This window comes from Lissotriton vulgaris, unplaced genomic scaffold, assembly GCF_964263255.1.
Source record: "Lissotriton vulgaris unplaced genomic scaffold, aLisVul1.2 SCAFFOLD_850, whole genome shotgun sequence".
Taxonomy (NCBI): domain Eukaryota; kingdom Metazoa; phylum Chordata; class Amphibia; order Caudata; family Salamandridae; genus Lissotriton; species Lissotriton vulgaris.
Window position 1 is genome coordinate 773,808 of NW_028247634.1, and position 18,442 is coordinate 792,249.

The 18,442-nt window shown below is 47.5% G+C and overlaps 1 pseudogene; it reads left to right on the forward strand.

Annotated features, from left to right (window-relative positions):
• The first annotated feature begins 4,566 nt into the window (after positions 1-4,566).
• LOC147665089 (galectin-9 pseudogene) lies at positions 4,567-5,529 on the forward strand (annotated as a pseudogene).
• Positions 5,530-18,442: the final 12,913 nt, after the last annotated feature.

The following is an 18,442-nucleotide window of genomic DNA, read 5'->3' on the forward strand; positions in this document are numbered from 1 at the left end:
GTAAATGACACATTTTTTATTTATGTGTTGGTTTTGTAAATAGGGAAATTATTAGCTTTGTCATTTACAATGCCAATACTTTTAATTTTTGCAAATGTGACACCTGTAGCATTTGTAATGCAACATGTGTTGCATTTACGTGACTTAGATGTATTGATATTACAAATAACAATGGCTTTTAATTTTTTTAAATAATTAATACTTAAATAAAAGTTATTGTAATTTATAATGGCAATAGCTTAAAACGTTTGTAAATAACTTTTGTGAAGATTATGTTCAGTGTATTTTATTGTGACGAAAATCCAAGAACAGAAGTGAAATATTAACATCTTTTTGTGACATTTTAATAAAGTTTGAAACATTGAGAAAAACATATTTGAACCAGTTGTTGTTGAATGGTTGCACAGATTGATGGTGAGGTGGTGCGGAGTGATGTGGTGGCGACGAGTGATGCTGTGGCGTTCAGTGATGCAGTGGTAGCGCATAGTGATGTTGTGGTGCCCCCTGAGTGATGCTGTGGTTGTGAGATAGATAGCTAGAGGGAGGGCAAAAGATAGATAGAGTGAGAGTGATAGACCGATAAATAGAATGAGAGCGATAGATAGATAGATAGATAAATTGAGTGAGGGCGATCGATAGATAGAATGATGGCGATAGAGTGAGTGCGATAGACAGAGTGAAGGCGATAGATAGACAGATAGATAGATAGATAGATAGATAGATAGATAGATAGATAGATAGAGTGAGGGCGATAGATAGAGTGAGGGCGATAGATAGAGTGTGGGCTGGATTTGGAGGGTGGAGTTGGAGGGTGGAGTTGGAGGGTGGAGTTGGAGGGTGGAGTTGGGGTTGGAGGGTGGAGTTGGGGTTGGAGGGTGGAGTTGGAGTTGGAGGGTGGAGTTGGAGTTGGAGGGTGGAGTTGGAGTTGGAGGGTGGAGTTGGAGGGTGGAGTTGGAGGGTGGTGTTGGAGGGTGGTGTTGGAGGGTGGTGTTGGAGGGTGGAGTTGGAGGGTGGAGTTGGAGGGTGGAGTTGGAGGGTGGAGTTGGAGTTGGAGGGTGGAGGTTGAGGGTGGAGGTTGAGGGTGGAGGTTGAGGGTGGAGGTTGAGGGTGGGGTTGGAGGGGGGAGTTGGAGGGTGGAGTTGGAGGGTGGAGTTGGAGGGTGGAGTTGGAGGTTGGAGGGTGGAGTTGGAGGGTGGAGTTGGAGGTACTAACTTTTAAATCGATGAAAAGGTTTATGAGAGGCTGCACGATTGCAGAGGTAACGCATGTAATTGTAGTTTAATGGAAGGCATGGCAGATGTAGACTACAGGGGCACAGATTTTGCGCCTAAAAAACAAACCACTGCGAACTGAATGTAATAGGTAAACACATACAGCAAATACGTATATAATACGCTGGAGTACTGTATTTTGACGACAGAATTAACAGAAGTTTAGCAAAGAAGCATGTGTTGCATTATGACAGAAGCAGTTGAAAAGTTAAGAGCACGGACATAATATATGTGTTTTCCTGTAAAGCAATAAAATACTATTGAAAAGTACGCAACAAACTATGCTTACTATTTAAATGAGCACGCAAATATGCACATAAAAAGCATACATAACAAGCATTGGCAAATAATGAGGGAGGTGTGCCTAGATTGAGTGACTACATAAGGAGGAGGAAAGAGGGAGGAACAGGAGAGGAGGGAGCAGCGACCAGATGTGGCGTAACAGCCAAAGCATCCGACCTTGAAGCTGGGGAAGCAAGTTCGAATCTGGCGTTGGCTCAAGCATCCTGTGATTGCGTGCAAATCATGGGTGTGTTCCATTACTGGCGCTCTTTGATGTTTGGAGCTGCTCATTGTATTGTGTTCACTCACGATGCCAAGGGATTATTTCCCCAGAAGTAAAAGGATGAGGGTCAATGTTATTGAGGGGAGCAGAACGTTCTACAGACTCAAGTATTGAAAAGAGACTGCTGTGGTGAGAAGTAAAGATTACATTTTCGGCGTAATGTAGGGTATAAATATCCTTATTGTATGGAGGCGAGCTTTGCTGAAGGATAAACATGGACCACACAATACAGAAATGAAAGCGTAGCATTCATAGTGCATCAAAACATAACATGTTAAATGACGCAGCTATGCATCAAATTAATCTCGAACACCATTTTTATTTTAAATGTGCCCTTCAATCAAAAGAGAACTGCAGAAAATCACCTGCGGTTGAGGAACTGCAGAGACACAAACCACGACTCTTCGGCTGCGCTTGTCAAGAGCGACGACATCCCCTTGGGGTGAGGTTCGTCTGTTCGAGCCGGTTTTGTATTTTTTTGTGCAGTAGAACCCCTATACTTACCAATGCCCTTTACTTCATAAATAAATACGAAATACCATGACAAAGCGGTGTGGGCGCAGACAAAGAATGGAAAGCGAGAAAGGAAAATGATGAACAAACAGGAGAACACAGAGTGAAAGGGAAAGAGAACAAGCCTCGCGGGGCAGCAGGGGTGCGATGTCGGCACCAGTTGAAGCCTGAGCAGAGGACAGGCAGCGCTGGGAGGGGGGCTGGGCACGAGCAGATGGTTCAGTTTATGACCTGCGGAGCGCATGAAGTGGATGCTGGCAAATGGCTTTGATGTTTATGAATGAATGTGAGACTGAATGAGGGCAGTCGGGGTAAGGTAGGGTGGGAGGCTGCTTAGTGGCAGTTCACTTTCCTCTGTTTTGCTCCGAGTGAAGGAGTCTGGTTAATTTAACGATGCAAGCGCACACAAAAAACAAGTATTTAATAGGAGCAAATAGGTCGCCCTTCTGAAATATGTTTGGGCCGAGTGAAGGAGTCTGGTTAATTTAACGATGCAAGCGCACACAAAAAACAAGTATTTAATAGGAGCAAATAGGTCACCGTGCTGAAATATGTTCGGTCCGAGTGCGGCGGGCGGGGGAGCGGCAGCCTTTCTTTGAAGTCTGATGCGGCGGGCACGAGATAGGCTGGCAGCACTGTAAAGAAGTCTTCGGAGGATGGCTGATTCTGTGGAGCGCGTGAAGTGCAAAGCTCTGGCATTGTGCAGAGGGGGGCGGGGAGAGCATTCCTTTGAAATCTGAAGCTCTCGGCATTGCCGTGGCGGGTTTGCCGAGGCTCGGGGAGCAAATGGCAAGCGCATGCACGGAGCACATGCACTATGCGTAATCCGCCTGCCAAAGCCCTCTTGGTAAGCCTTCCTAATGCACCTCTATATATCTCAAGCTGCAATGCGCAAGCGCATTGGCAGGTCGAGACCTAAAAATTGCAGTTTTTGAGAAAAAAACAAATCTCTTCAACTGGTGCAAAAGAGTTTTAAAGGGTTTGATGCTTAATACAACAAGCATTTGCAATGCAATAGGTCTCGCATTATTAAAGTTAGAGCTATTGGCATTGTAAATGGCAATGCCTTTTATTTATGTTTTTTCCTTAAGCATTACAGTGCATATACTAGAGGTCTGCAAATGTCACATGCTCGAGCCAGAAATGTTCACTTGTGCAGGCTTCTGTTTGGTTGCTATATTATATGCGGCAAGGGAAAGCCTATGCACATCATATTGGCAGCTGATATTTGCAGACTACCACATGCCTTTGGCTAATTCATATTAAATAGCCAGCTGATATTAGCCCAGTGCTTCAAACCTTTGTCAAATGCATTTTTTGTGGACAATGAATGCCCAGTAGTGCAGGCCTCAGGGATAGGCAAGTGATGTGATCAGGGAACATTCGTCCAAATTTTAATTGTGTTTACATTTAATATTGAAGGATTAAGACTCATGTTTCCAACATTTAACACAGCAGCAGCAAAGTAATATTGATGCAAGTAATCTCTGTGATGTTTGAGAGGTACCGTTTTGGTCTAAAATAAACTTTTTTATAGAAGTTACATGAAATATAAAAACAGCATATCTCTCCAAAATGTCCATTATAGACTCTCAGATATCACCCACATTAAAAACGAAGAACAGTATTTAAAAGAATCTGTTGAAAAAACGAATTAGTCAAGTTAATCAGGGCAATACTGAGCTGCAGAACAGAGCTAGCTTTATAAGGAGGCCTCCTGAAAGGCTCTTTGCCCATACCTTAACATGTCTCCACTGCTGGGTAGGCCAAAGGTTTCTGACTCTCTAAGTGTAGTGCTGCTAAAAGATCTTCAGCAACATGTGCACCAGAAAGTGTACCTGAAAGTACAACTAATGTAAGAGGATACACAGATGTGTACTGCATCATTTTTGACCCTTTCCAAATCAGACACAAAGGCGATCTATAAAAACGAATCCACTTTAGAAAGACCATTTTTATAACGTTGTATGTCATGTTTGACTCTTAAATCTTAAAACGAGGTGAAAAAATAATGGCAGGTATGTCTTTGTAAAAGGTGGCAACCCTACTTACCAGTGGTTTAATATGTTACTTAGGCATCCACCGTACTGTAGGCAGGGGGACTATTGAAGACTGTCTCTCACTGTCTTGGAGCACAGGGCAGTTTTAGCTGTCATGATTGCTGCATGCTTTCCTTATTAACCAGGTACAATAACCACATCCTCAGCACCCACGGAGCATCCAGGAAGCCAAGATGCAGGTCGGCCATCCCCACAACCAGTTCTACAGACCGTGGGTGCCCTTCACCCAAGGTATCTCCGGCAGCCTCAGCGATGGGACCGTGTTGGTGATTAGTGGCACTGTCAGTCATCATGGTGACACGTTTTCTGTGAACTTGCAAAGTGATCATTGCGCGACGTCTGAGAACATCGCTTTCCACTTCAACCCGCGCTTTTCCGAAGGCGGTGTCGTTGTTTGCAACACCAAGGAGAGGAACCAATGGGGAAAAGAGGAGAGAAAGAATGAGATGCCTTTTCACAAGGGCCACCGTTTTGAAATCAGGATCCTTGTGAACCATCACTGTTAAATGGTGTCAGTCAACGGAAAACATTTCGTGGAGTACAAGCACCGGATTCCGCTCCATAGAGTTAACGCCGTGCACATAACTGGAAATGTGGAATTGGAAAATGTGTCTTTTCAGGGTCCTGGGGGGTTCCCTCCATCTTTCCCACCTTCTACGTGCCCTCCCGGAGGATCGTTCCATCCATATCCAACTCCACAATTTCCACTGCATGGCCAACAATGTCCTGTACCGTACCACTCACACATCCATGGGGGTTGCTACACTTCTAAAGTAATCACAATTTCCGGGACCGTTCCGCACCATGCCAAGAGGTTTGCTATCAACCTGAAGTTCCATGGCGGCACTGCCTTCCATCTGAACCCGCGCTTTGATGAGAACACCATTGCTCGAAACAGTTACCTGAACAACAACTGGGGATCAGGAAGCGTGGAGGAGCAATGCCCTTTTGTAGAGGACAGGGCTTTATGATTTTAATCTTATGTGAACACCATTGCTTCTGCCTGAAAGAAAAGCTTGTTTCCGGCAAGAGGACAGGTTATTGGGCTTCCATCAACAGAGAACAAGCTCTAGCCGAATTAAAACTGACAAATGCAGAATATAAATTAATACTCAAGTAGTGTGCTAGTGTCTGCCATATCACCCACAAAATAAAGAAAGTAAAGTATAAAGTGCTCCAAGTAGGCCTAATATCATTATGCAGCTACTAGGTTTTATGCATCCCAATTTACGAAGAGCCCTAATTAACACATTTTCTTTCATTACTCATTTGCTCCTGGGAATCGTTTTTTGGCCAAGATCACACACTTTGGATAAAAAGCTGGCACCCAAACAGTGAAAATTCAACCCCCTCATTGAAAAACAAAATTCACCGCCGCAGCCCGGCTTGAACAGGAAGCCAGGCAACCTGTGTTGGGAGTTGGGCGGGGCCGCAAAAAGACAGGAAGCAGACGGGAGCCTACCCCGCGCTCCTGTGCTGAAGCGCTCCTGTGCCCGTCAGCCGGAAGATTTGCGTGTCAGCTAGCGGGGCTCCCGTGCTCGTGGAGAGCCCGCCTGCTGCTGAGGATGACCCGCTGCCTGCCGAGGGAGAGAGGAACACACAAAAAGAACTCGGTGAGTGTGGTGGGGAGGGGGTGGGGGGTGTGCGCGCGTGTGTGTGTGCGCGAGTGTGTGTGTGCGCGAGTGTGTCTGTGCGCGTGTGTGCCTGTGTGTGCACGTGTGTCTGTGTGTGTGTGTGTATGTATGCATGCGTGCGTGCGTAGAAAGAGCCGATGACTGGTGGGGGGAAGCGCGCGTGTGTTTCAGTCTGTGTGGTGGCTGGCTGTGTGCGCACGCGTGGACGGAGCAGACGGGCGCGTTCGCGCACCCAAATCCTGGAGAAAAGCTAGTAACACACGCTTGTCCCCATTCCCCCAGTCAGGCAACTAAAAGGCTCCTGCTGGACGCATCCTTCGGATGCAGTACCAGCGAGCCCTAAAAAGGTAGAAATGCGTTCTTCTTGAACAATATTTTCCATTTAGATTTATATTTTGAAAAATACTGGTCTTCGACCTAAGTTTTTCCAGAGATGCTACAGAATTTGAAGCTACGGGCAACTATTAGTTTCAAACTAAATGTATTCCTCAGTAAATGTTTCAGACTTCCGTTTACCGGATACACCGGGCTACGTTTGACATTGATTCATTCTAACATTTACCATTCCCGAGAGTGACACCCCTGATTTTCTCAAAAGGGAAAGTTGTTATCGTGTCATCTGCTGGACACACAACGTGACAAAAACTCCTTGCCCCTGGGATAAACAAGAACATAACCCCTTTTCCGGGAATGCAGCATTTCCTGTAAGGCGCTTCATGCACCGGTTCTACAGCGCCAGACTGCTGCAGCGCCTTCAATCAATCAATCAATCAATCGGTGGTTGTTAAGCTCAACTACTCACCCCGGAAGGACCCAAGGCGCTGGGGGGACCTGGGGGGAGCGGGGGGGGGGGAGGTGTTTGTAGGTTTGTACCGAATTTCCGAAATAAAAACCAGCACGATTATTTTATTTTTGTCACTTTTGCGGCTTGATTTTAGGTGGCACCCCGACCGAGCCTTACGCACATTCCATTGCAAGCCGACACTGACCGACACCTTCATTAAACCAGTGCCCCCGACAGAACCCCCAAAAATGTTCGCGACTTCCTTGGTGGAAATTATGAAAACATTCCTGACTTTCACTCTGGAAAGCGCAAGTTTACGTGTGGAATGTTTTTGAGCAGATAACGAATCAGAGGTCTGCTCACCACAGACCTCCACCTCTCCAGGTAATGTCCACGTGCCTCGAGGGCTCGGGGTCCTTTTTCGAACCACAGGTCACGCGTATTGAAGATTCAGGCGTGTTTAAAGTCGGGATCCCCACAGCTCAGGTTTGGGGGCTGATATCACTGTGAATAGGTCCTTGAAGGCACAGAAATTCAGCAGGTAGAAGAAAAGAGTATTTCATTTGGATCAGACCACTGGAATGTTGGGAGCGCCTCTAAAACAATGAAGTGGCGCAGGGCCAATAATGGATGGCAGAGGTCTGGTGATCCGAGATTCCAATAGTTGTATTTCTGTTTCATTTCAAGAACACTGGAATTTTCTACTCTCAATCTAAAGGCTGTAATAGCCCTCTAGTCTTCTCTATCAGGCTATAACTCTGTTAGTCATAAAGTGAACTTGGGAGTTCTCTGGGATTGAGGGAGGCAGCAAAAGCCAAGGGATAGTAACCCACCCACGTCACCTCTTGTGAGCTGATGAGGAGAAACATCATTTGGTGAAGAAAATCTGCTTGCGTTTTATATGGAGTTCCTGAAAGGCCTAGAGGCCTGGCGTTTCACAGAGAGCTACCTTCTCTCTACCTCTCTTTCACTAGCACCCCTCCCTCTTAGCCAGTGTTGACGGGTGCATTACAGGGATACTCTAAACAAGGGCCCTACTGACAGGAGCAAAGTACAACAACAACTGGCTTTGTGCACTACAAAGAGAGCGCTCCAATGGGGAAAATACATTTTGCCTGGAGTACTGGAAATACTTGCACCGCTCCTATACAGGCATAGGTTGAAGGTGCCTAGTTGTTAGGCTTGGACATGACGATATGAGACATTTAGGGCCAAACTGCATGCATGCAAGCAAAGAAAGGCACGTGGGAGTAGACATAGCGAGAGATGCAGAGTATAAAGGGCTGGGGGTGGTAGGGTGGCGACATGTGATCGATGAGAAGGAATGGAGAATGGAATACATGAGAATGAAGGCATTATTCCTACAAGGTGACCTTGCCGCCTCCTGAGTCACACCCCGGCCTGAGTTCAACGCGTCTGGTATCACCTGCGCCTTGTTTGCTAACTTTTCTCTACAAAAGAAAGCGCTATCATATCAGAGCCCATGAGAGCAAGCACTGTCTGCACGACCCCTGCATAACACACAAGCACCTTCCTTATCGGCACCCCTTGCCTTTGAGACCTGTGGCTGGGGGCATTTGAGGCCCCTTTGTGCCAGGCTGCCCGGGCTCTCAGAAACCGGATGTCCGCCATCCAGAGGGACTCTCTTCCTGCTTATTAACCAGCATGAGTCATAAGTGCGCCAGCGTTCTAACAATCTAATGTCTACTAACCACACATGGCCGAGCAATAAACAATCGAGCAATAAACAATCGAGCGACGGAAGTTCAAAAACATGCCACAGGGAAGCGCCACTAATGGTAAGAGGCGCTATGCACTTGCTACTAACTGAGGGGGCAGTATCAGGAAGCAGCAAGGCTGGTTTGCAGAGATCTGCCAATGGGGGGACGCCGCCACGAGCTGCCTCGAGCACGCAAACCAGAGAATACACCATGTTCAATTCCAGAGCGTCACAATAAATACATTATTTGAGTTACTATATATACCCAATAAAGCCATTGGGCATTAGCACTATGTACTGCTGAAAAAAAAACACTTCAAAACAACGGATGCCCTGAATATGGAGAGCAAAAGGAACAAATGATGGGGGGGGGGGGAATGCAGAACAATGCAAACATTGACCCCCAGTCACAGATCTGGGGTTAGTTCATCATTCTTTAGCTCACTTCGCCACCCCAGTTTAGACCCAGCCATATGCAAATCAGTCTTAACCCAGCTCCTCAAGGGAACAGTCCAGCCTGTACTTGCAGACCAGGTCCTCCCTGGACCAGAAACAAGCATTCTGGGACCAGTTTCAGGGCATCACCCCTGAACAGCCAGGCTAGCTTGAATCCAGACTGATTTGCATACAGCTGGGTCCTATCTAGGGTAGGGTGGTGAGCAAAAGAACAATGGATTAAACCCAGATCTTTATGACTGGTGGTGAATGTTTGAATTGTTCTGCAGAGTCGGTCAACTATGCTGGCCTGTGGCGGTAAGGTGATGATTGGTGGGCATTTTTACAGTTCTTAGTGGGCATCACCATTGTCAGTGGTCTTTCATGGAACTCCAGGGGGGCAGTTACAGCCGGTAGGCTGGAGGGTTTGGGGGGTGGGGAAGTTCAGCTTCCAGTAGGCCTTTGGGCCAACCCTTGCACAAGCGCATGGCCACTAAGTTGGCATAATAGCACAGCCCCTTGGAGATATTGAGGGCATAGTGGGTTCCCGGGGGACATAACCTTCTGGGGAACTGGGCCTCCTGAGGAAGGTCACTACATTAGGAGGGGTTGGACCTAGTACGTAGTTGCACCAGTTATAACCTTGCCCGAAGGCTCAATTCGGGAAATGAAGAAAGGTAATAATGTTAATAATTTCGTTTTATGTCAAGAAAGGCTCTGCATTAGAAAACATGTTAAGGTTAGCCATTTTAAATAATGTAAATACATTATATACAAATTTGGTGTTGTAATGTGGTGGATTGATATTTTTTCTGCGTGTTGTAAATATTGTAAATATGAAATCTTTAATTTTGTTAGTATGCTTTCAATAAAATACGCCCGAGGGTTTACAAGCCCTACCCCAAGACACAGTGTTGGTGTTTATCTATGCCTCGGGGGAGAGCAGAAGGCGTTGGGATCCTCATGGGGTTAGGGTTGGAAAAAGATGTCAGTACTGGGGAGGGGACTCAGCAATACCTGGCCATAAGGAAGGGGGCGGGAGGATGAGAGAGGATCGGATTGGAAATACATCAACTTTGCTGAGCGGTCCTGGGTTCTTATGAATACTGCACCGACCGTGGAGACCAAAGTAAACTTAGGCTGTCAAGAAAACAGTGAAACTCAGTGCATCGAGACAACGGTGAACTCAGTGCATCGAGACAACGGTGAACTCAGTGCGTCGAGACAACGGTGAACTCAGTGCGTCGAGACAACGGTGAACTCAGTGCGTCGAGACAACGGTGAACTCAGTGCGTCGAGACAACGGTGAACTCAGTGCGTCGAGACAACGGTGAACTCAGTGCGTCGAGACAACGGTGAACTCAGTGCGTCGAGAAAACGGTGAACTCAGTGCGTCGAGAAAACGGTGAACTCAGTGCGTCGAGACAACGGTGAACTCAGTGCGTCGAGACAACTGTGAACTCAGTGCGTCGAGACAACTGTGAACTCATTGCGCCGAGACAACTGTGAACTCAGTGAATCGATAAAATAGTGAACTTAGTCCTCTACCCTCTGCTGCCCGTCTAACTGCTGCCCTCTGTTTGTGCCTCCTCTGCTCGTGTCTTGCTCTGTTTTGCACATTTCTGTAAATTTTTCTTCCCTTTATTTTGCCTGTTACTGCTTGTTTTTCTGCCCACGGTTTTTTCTGTTACTGCTCGTTTTTCTACCCTCAGTTTTGCCTGATACTGCTAGTTTTTCTGCCCTCGATTTTGCCAGTTACTGCTCTTTATTATGTCTTCGGTTTTGCCTGTTACTGCTAGTCTTTCTGCCCTCGGTTTTGCTTTTCCATCTAATTTTCTGCTCTGGTTTGCCTTTTCTGCTCGTTTCTCTGCCCTCTTTTGTCTTTTCTGTATTTTTTCTGCCATCCGTTTAGCCTTTTCTGTTCCTTTTTCTGCCCTCTGTTTTGCACTTTTCTGCTCCGTTTGACATTAATTCTGCTAATTTTTCTGCTCTCTGTTTTGCTTTTAGGCTCATTTGTCTGCCCGCTGTGCCTCCTCTGCTCGTTTCTTGTTCTGTTTTGCCTTTTCTGACTGTTTTTATCCCTTATAGTTTGCCTATTTGTGCTTGTTTTTCTGCCCTCTGTTTTGCCTTTTCTGCTCGTTTTTCTGACCTCTGCGTTTCCTCGTTTTTCTGCCCTCTGTTTTTCCTTTGCTGCTCTCTTTTTGCCTTTTCTGCTCTTTTTTTCTCTTTTTCTGTCTTCCGGTTTCTCTTTATTGGTCATATTCTGCACTCGGTTTTGCCCTCTTCTGCTCTGTTTTACCTTGTCTGCTCGTTTTTCTGCCCATTTTTGCCTTTCTACTCGTTTTTCTGCCCTCTGGTTTGCCAATTATGCTCTTTTCTCAGCCTTCCGTTTTGTCTTCTCTGATCATATGCTGCTCTGCCTTTTCTGATAGTTTCTGCTCTCTTTTTTGCCTGTTCTGCTTGCTCGTTTCTGCTCTGTTTTGCCTTATCTGCTCGTTTCTTCCCTTTTCACGCCGTTTTCCTCAAGACCTGTCACAGGGGAAGCTGGCACAACAGAGACCTTGCACCCCAGGGCGCAGTTACCCCAGAAGTGACAGTGCCCCGCTCTACAAATGCGGATTGAGAGATTGAACCTCACAAGATAGTTCATCAATTCTGAAGGGAAACCATATATGGCTGAAGATGGCGCATGCACACATATACGTCATCTTGCTGGGCTGCCATAGCGTCATCACACACACATGTGCGTATTGGCTCTGTCAGTGCTTGCTAACTCTGCCACCTTGACTGCCACCCTCCAGGTCTTGTTTGCCCAACTCAACAAAACCTGAGCTTTTATCTTTTATGTCTTTGACTGATCCCAGCCTTAAGCCACGTCTACTTCCTACTCCCTGGTACCCTCCCTCCCTCCCCCTAAGCCAGGAAACCTCTGGGTACTGCATGCTTCAATGAAGCGCTTAGAAGCCTTCGTAAACACCAGAGTCACAGATGTCAGGTGCTCAACACTGCGTCTTTTTTACATTACAATGATTTTTTATCACACTTGTCAAGCAGAGCAAAGGTCATTGCATCTTGACATTATGGCAAGTGACATTAACAAGGTACCAAAGAGCAGCAAAAAAGAAGAGAGGTGATCACCAGGAAAGGTCCTCAAAGACAGCTGAAGACTCTCCAGTGGTCCAGGGGTAGGAGGCTGGTGGATATGTGAATTCAAAGGGATACTCAGCTTGGGGTTCATAGTAGCCCCCCTAAAAGTAACCTATTCTCAGATAGCCTCTGGCTCTCAGGACAGGGAATTTGAAAAGGCCACAGTCTACCTTGAGGGTCAAACAGGTGGGCATCACGAGACTGCCGCTATTTGCCGGTCCAGGAAGGGCCTGGCCTGGCAGCGCGGGCTGGACTGTTCCCATGGTGAGCAGAGTCAAGACTGATTTACATAGAGCTGGTTCCAAAATGGAATGGCGTGGTGAGCAAAAAAAAAAAGATTTTTATTTTACAGAGTGTTAAATAGAGCAACTTGACCCGAAGGTATGGGGTATCAGACTGCTTTACATAGCACTAGATGTATTACATGAGGACAGATTCATTTTGTTAGGCATGGGGAGATTAAGAGATTTGCCCAGAATTACCAGAGCCACTGGAACTAGGCGACAGGGAAGGACCAAATTATGAGGCAAGGTGGATTAAATTAAGTGGCAAGAAAAGGCGAAGTATGCAGCGTAAATTAGCACGTTTTATGATAGCATTACTTTTTTATTTTGTCACTTTTACACATTCTAATGCTGGCTGTACAAAAGGTATCACCGGCGTACTACTGTTTTAACCCCAAAATATAGCAATAGGCAACATATAGGTGATCCGGTCAATCTTTGTGAAGGGCCTTCTACTGTGCGAACACATTGTTGCCTTTTCAGTAACTTTTGATCCTGTAACCTAAAAACAATTTTGGTTAAAATCTGCAGATGACGTAGATGATGATGGATTATGTTCCACATGCGGCAAATCTACAAATGTGCGGGAAATGCAGCATCCTTAAAAACCTCATTGTGGTTCGAGTGGTACTACTCATCACACTTCAGACCTAGTCACTCTTTCTCGGGGGGATGGCATTTCCCCCATTACATGTTCACAGCTGCCTGAAAAGAAGTGCACTTCAGTGCCAGGATTGCAGGGCCATGGCTGTATTTTTATGTCTGCCAATTTTGCGAAACAAATATTTAAAAATGTATTGCATGCTTTCCAAGGCCAGACCTGTAGGCTTTGTCAATGCTCGTTGTGGATGAAGATCAAGGAAGCTGCTACTAAAGCCAGCCAATGCAACTGAGGAAGGCGCGCAGTGATACAGTGCCAATGTAGAGCCAGAGGTGATGAGTGTGCCAGGTTGAGCTGTTGTATTCCCCAAGAGACTCACACTTGTTCTGTGATGTCCTTCGCTCGACCACAGCATCGACTCAGCAGGAGCTGCTGAGGGCAGGGACATGTTTCTGTAAGCTCTGCTGGGCCAGAGGACCCCTTTCAGCGCCTGTGACTAAAGGCCTGGGTTACTGTAATCTGTACAGAGCACAGGGCTTCATGTCTTCAACTGTGTCTATCTATATTCAGGGCCAATGGAATTATGTGGTAGGGGAGGACTAAATTATGTGGCAAGAAAAGGCATTAAGCAGCGTAATGCGGCAGATCTAATTTTAGAATTACCTCATTCCCTTGGCATTTTTAACCCTTTCGCTGCGGCGCCTATTCCGCCGCAGCGCTAACAGGGCGGGGCGGCGGCCGCATGCTGGTGACAGAACCGCTCCGTCACCAGCCGCGGTTGAGCTGTGCTCGTGACGGAGCGGTTCCGTCATGGCCCGCTCCGCTCAATAGAACGTGCCGCGCAAACGCGAAAACAGCGCCGCGCAGGCGCGGCGGCCAGGCCATGACAGAACCGCTCCGTCATCAGGACAGCGCCACTGCAGCTGATGACGGAGCGGTTCAGTCATCAGCAGGGGAGGGGTTAAACATGGCAACAAAGGCTGGACAACGTTTCCACTTTAGTAGTACCAATGTGACTCCCGAAGGGTGTCTCAAAGCACGGCAGGACCTGTTGCTGCATTTTTCATACCTTTTGATCCGCTTGAGCTAGAGACTTTTTTTTGCTGAAATTTACAGATTATGCAGCTGATGATGGATTATGTAACAAATGCGACAAAACTATAATCATGCAGAAAACGGTGCGGTCCTAAAATTGCATAATTTCGGTCTGTACGATACTGCCCAGGGCAGGGCAACCCCTCTCTTCACAAACCTACCCGAGGCTGCATTATACACGGGGCGTATTGTCCTTCATTGCGCTGGGCGCACCTTGTAAAAGGAGTGCCCAGCGCAATGAAGGAAAATGCACCATATTATGATTAATGTGCTGCCTGGGAGCAGCGCATTCTTGTGAAAAAAAGGCGCGGCTGCTTTGAAGGCGCTCCGTGTTTTCACAGTGCAGGCTGCACCTGCCTGCACCTTTAAAAGGGATTAGAGATCCCTTCGCAGGCGGGTACAGTCAGTGACTGCATCTCCTGCAAGGGGATGTCTGAGGGGTCAATTGAACCTCTTTTTACCCCTCCAGATAGGCTGCCATCAGGGGGCACACTGACAGTGCCCCACCTTTTAGGTGGCACACTCTCAATGCGCCTCGAGAGCTTCTTTACCTCGGCACCCATGTCTGTAATATGGCGGGGGCGCAGAGGGAAAGGCTTTTCCTGATTTGTATGGGTCACACCCATGCAAATGAAGGAATGCCCCCTTGATGATAGCACTGATGCTATATGTGTGCCAGCGCTATCGGGATTACAGAAAGGGCCGCACAAGTGTCTCCTGTCCCTTCTGCAATATCAAAGTTAACGGTGGGCGGCCAGCTACGCTCCGTGCACGGAGTGTGCGTAGTGCCGCCTACTCCGCATTTTGCGGAGCTGGCGTAGCCAGGCGGCACTACGCACGCTCCGCAGACGGAGCGTAGCTGGCCGCCACCCGCCTCCCTCCCGCCCTCCCTAAATACTTTCAAAGAAAGGAATCAAATAATTTAAAAAGCACTTACCTTGCCGCCGCTGCCCGCCGCGTCCCCGGGGCTCGCTATCTTCCGTCTTCCGTCTTCTTTAGTAATGCGCATGCGCGGGCGGCCGCGCATGCGCATTTTCACGTGAAAATGCGCATGCGCGGCAGCCCGCGCATGCGCATTACTAAAGAAGACGGAAGACGGAAGATAGCGAGCCCCGGGGACGCGGCGGGCAGCGGCGGCAAGGTAAGTGCTTTTTAAATTATTTGATTCCTTTCTTTGAAAGTATTTAGGGAGGGCGGGAGGGAGGCGGGTGGCGGGGCTGGCGGCCAGTGGTGTTTGCGGAGTGGGGCTACGCGGAGTGCGGAGGTGGGCGTAGTTTCTCGCCCACTTCGCGTAGCTCCGCAAAGCCCCACTCTGCCAACTCCGCCCAGGGTTAATCAAAGTACCCCGGGGGCATGCAAAGCGAACTCAGACACCCATTGTGCCCCCGGGGCACCTTGTGTTATAGGGCCCCCTGGTCTGCTGGTGAGGGGAGACCTCAGGTTCCCATGTGACGTGGGCAGCCACCGGTGACGGTCACTGACCCATACACTATTAATGGCATAAAACAAACACTAATCCGCAGTTTTTGTGGACCCAATGTCACCCCTGGGATGGTGGGACCTTGAGCGGGAGGGGCCCTGCGCACCCAGCACCATCGGCTCTGATAACAGCCCTTGTTGGCCTGTAAACAGCTGTGTGCTCGCCACTGTTTGGACATTCTACATAAAAAGTCTCTACTTGGCACCTGCTGGCAGCAGAGTCCGTCCCCATTAAGTTAATGGCTCAGTAATTACTGCACTTTGTGCTCTAAAGGGTTCGGGCTGAGCCTGCGCCGCACCTTGAAGCTGGCAGCACTTGGCGGTGGCGCTGGAGGGGGCACGCAAAAATGTCCAGCACCAGCCAGGCGGCGTAGGTCTCTCGCGCAATCCTCAGGTCAGGCGACAGGTCATTTAATTCTGTGACCCCCTGTGGAGTCTAGCGTAGCTGTCCCAATGTCAGAGCTGCCTAGTTTTGGACTCAACTCCTGCCCTTTTTCCACCTCCCTTCTCTTTAGCCCACTCTTGCTGGCTATTTTTCCTTCAAACGTTCTCCCTTTATCACAGGGACAAATCTCTCTCTTTGTCCCTGTTGCCTCCTGCTTTCGGCCTTTGTCAGTTTTGCTGTTGTCCTCTTCCTTCTTTGTTAGTGTTTTCCTATCTTTCTCCCACTCTTGTCATTACCTATCCTTTTCTTCATCCTTCTTCCTGCCTTTCTCCCAGTTTCTCAAGCTTTCTTTCCTAGTTCTTTCACCCCTTGTCCGCTTTCCTTTTCTCGTCCTCATTTTATTCCTGTTTCCTTATCTTTTTGAATTTGAATTTGAATTTGAATTTAAAATTATTTTTAAAGCGCACGTACACCACGGTTTCTTGGCGCTACAACTAACAAAGGACCGGAGCTGGATAAACAAAAAGCAAACTGCTGGAGGGTTAATTGAAGGACTTCGTGAACAGATGAGCCTTGAGCTGCTTCCGGAATTGTGGGTACAGGGTTAAGGCTCTGAGCTCAAGGGGCAGAGAGTTCCAAAGGAGCGGGGCGAGGGTCGCAAATTTCGAACCTCCCCATTTCTTTCTCCGGAACCGAGGGATTGTAAGAAGGGACTGGGTAGATGAGCGTAGTTCCCTGGTGGGAACGTAAGGGGTGATCTCAGATGAGATGAAAGCCGGTGCCGTGCCCAGTCGAGCTTGAAAGGCGATGGAGGCGAGCTTAAACTGGACACGGGCACGAACCGGGAGCCAGTGTAGAGACTTTAAGAGGGGGGTGGTGTGGTGGGATTTCGGGAGTTTGAATACCAGGCGCGCCGCCTGGTTTTGGATCTGTTGCAGACGCCGTAGGCTATATGCAGGTATACCTGCATATAGGGCGTTGCCGTAATCCAGGCGGGAGACCACCATGGCCAGGGTGATCAGTTTGAGGGCAGCAAAGGAAAAAAAGCGGGACACCCTGCGTATAGTGCGCAGTGACAGGAAGGAAGAAGAAACCACAGAGCTAACCTGGGAGTGAAGAGTGAGTTGAGAATTGAGTTTAATACCTAAAGTTTTGACTGAGGTAGAGGGGATAGGTGGAGGGCCAAGAGAGGGGGGCCAAAATAAAGAAGACCAGGGGCTGGATGAACCACCCGTCAACACCAGCTCGGTCTTGTCTGGGTTAATCTTCAGATGGTTGTGGTTCATCCAGTCCCGGATATGGATCATAATAGATTGGAAGTTAAGAACAGAAGAGGGGGAAGAAGACAGATTGAAGACAAGCTGGAGGTCATCCGCATAATTAAATACGGCGACCTCCATTTGTTGCAGAGAGAAGATAAGAGGGGCGATATAAAGATTAAACAGCCTTTGTCTCAGTTTCCCTATCTTCCTCTTCCTCCTTTGTCTCTATTTCCTTATATTTCTCTTCCGCCTTTTATCCCCGTCTCCTGGTCTTTCTCTTCCTCCTTTGGTTCTGTCTCCATATCTTTCTGCTCCCGCCTTTGTCTCTGTTTCCTCATCTTTCTCTTCCTCTCTTTGTCCCTTTTTCTTTCTCTTCCTCTTGCTTCTGCTTTTCTCTCTGTATTGTTGTAGGAAGGTGGAGTATTATGACGTGTAGGGGTTATGCCTCATAATACTAACATGATACCACAATAATATTACCCTTAGCTCAGTTCTGGTAGAGTGGCAAACAGCAGTCAAGCTTTACAAGAGGAACATGTGTCAAGCATTTCAGAGTTCCGCTAAGTAATTGACACGATTCAAGAGGAATTCAACAACTATTTTTTCTAAAGAAAGCAGATTTTTATATAAATTTAGACACCAAAACGAAGTCAATCAGAGAAGAATAACCAGAGTTATGGATTTTAGAAGCAAAATTAAATCAGTGGAAAATAGTATCGCAAAACATTATCACTGCGGTTAAAGGTAAAAAGCACTAGCAACATTCGGTCACTTGCAGGTCGTGTTCCCTGGAACCCAAGGAGGATAAAGATGATGCGGGTGCCAGGAACAAGCCACAACAGTCACTTAAATTTTACATGGCTCTAGAAGCCTGGGTGCAGAGTTGTCTTGACTGTCCCCGGTGCTAAAGTTGAGGCTGCGGTGGGAGCTGGTTTTACTGCTTACACAGTGTTGGTGGGGAACTGGGGGCAAAAGTTGACAACGATGACACTGCTGACGTCTGATGAAGGTTATGTGGAGTTCTCTAGAGGTGCAGCGCCGCATAAAGGGGTAGTTACCGGACTGGTGACCAACAAGCCTTTACATAGGTAAGCTCAGCAGAAAGTTATTTCGATGTCCAGAGGAAAACGGTAGCTGATTAAAACGTGCTGAAGGTCAGGACTACATTCCCCACAATGAACTGGGCCATCTACTTTAGGATGGTCAA